Source organism: Cupressus sempervirens, chromosome 9 (genome assembly GCF_028749045.1).
Source record: "Cupressus sempervirens isolate cs-2001-9-10 chromosome 9, ASM2874904v1, whole genome shotgun sequence".
Lineage (NCBI taxonomy): Eukaryota > Viridiplantae > Streptophyta > Pinopsida > Cupressales > Cupressaceae > Cupressus > Cupressus sempervirens.
Genome location: NC_143126.1, coordinates 580886234 through 580887778, shown reverse-complemented (window position 1 = coordinate 580887778; position 1545 = coordinate 580886234). Strand labels below are relative to the sequence as shown.

Here is a 1545-nt window from a genome sequence, read left to right as displayed (position 1 = left end):
AGCTGATATTATGTTGATGAATTCTATTGAGCCACCATAATCTAATTTCAAGAAGGTTAGAATTGATGGACATTTGTGGGATTGTGTTAAGCTAGATCTCCCTGCATAAATCTGGTAACGCAAGAGCAGACCAGATTGTGTTACATGTTTCATGTGAATTTTGAAATGAGAAGCGGAGTTGATTGGAAATGAAAACAATATTGTTAATTTGAATGAGCGGTGGCGAAGCCTTTAGCATAGACCTGTATCCCACACACGGGAAGAAAGAAATAAAATACATTTTTAAAAGCAAAGAGTTTGACGGTGTGATTTGTCGAGCTTGGTAACGTGGGCTTGTGACCTGAGTGGGGATGCATAAGGTGGAGGAACAGGAGAGTTAAACAGCTGGTGAGGAGGGAAAATGCATGGCATATAATGTGGCCCACCTTGATCCAAGTTGAGAGTTGTTGTGGGGCCATCCTTCGAAGGAAGGATGCCATGTCTCGCAGCGTAAGGCAGAGGGGAACGCGTGAGGCTGGTTTCATAGAGCAACGAACACGTCTCGCTCCCTATAGTGGAAGGATTACGCACCGCTTGCCTCTCTAACCACTGATCCTCCCAGCCTTCGCATCCTCAGACCTCCACCTTTTGCTTGCCACTAATCTCTATTTTCTATTTCGTGGGGACTATTTTCCCTATAAGATAGAAATTACAAATGTCACAAATTTTTTGATTTCCTCAATGAAGAAATATTTACAAGATATAGACTCCCTAAGGAAACAGTCACTTACCAATGAGAACATTTGACTTCTACACTCATGACAAATTTGGCCAATAAGTATAATATCAGGTGTATAAAGTCTCCACCTTACCACCTACATGTTAATGACCAAGAAGGAATAAACATAGGGAAATATAGTCTCTTCTTGATGGGGACACAACCCAAGAACAGAATGGAATGAACAGAAAAGGAAGATTATATTAACTGAGAAAATAAGCTAGTACAAATAGTAGAGAGAAAATAAACTTCAAAACATGCCCTAAGGGCTTACAATAGCATAAAATCTGGAGATAATTTCTCCTTTTAGGACCTCCTCTCAAACTCCACTCTGAACTGCCTTTTACAATGTCAAAAATCTCCTTAAATAGACCTCGGAGGGTTAAGGACTAGGAGTACATTCTAGAAAGTGCTAGTAGGCATCCACCGACAAAATAGAAGGTTCCAGAAGTAGCGTTAGAAGTCGGTGCAAATTTAGAAGAATCTAGAAACGGTAACCGAACTTCCGGGAGGCATAACTTTTGAATCGTAGCTTTGATTGACGAACTGTTTACATTTTCGGAAAGCTCTCAAAGTGCTCTATAGCCCCATGGACCAGCTTTGCTTGTCCCCCATTTTTTGGCCCTTTTAGAGGTCATTTAATGCCCCTAACCTGACTTTGAAGCATTCTTAAGAGGTCTCCAAAACTCAAAAAACTGCAATAACTTTCAAACCGTGGGGCCTTTTGACCTGATTCTTTTTTTGGAATTCTCTAAATCACAATTACATTCATTTGGCCAATTCACACC

At 40.6% G+C, this 1545-nt stretch overlaps 1 non-coding gene across 1 annotated transcript; it reads left to right on the top strand.

Moving 5' to 3' along the window:
- Window positions 1–312: 312 nt before the first annotated feature.
- LOC149540000 (signal recognition particle RNA) lies at window positions 313–628 on the top strand. The gene has a single exon (XR_016356628.1).
- The last annotated feature ends 917 nt before the right edge of the window (window positions 629–1545 follow it).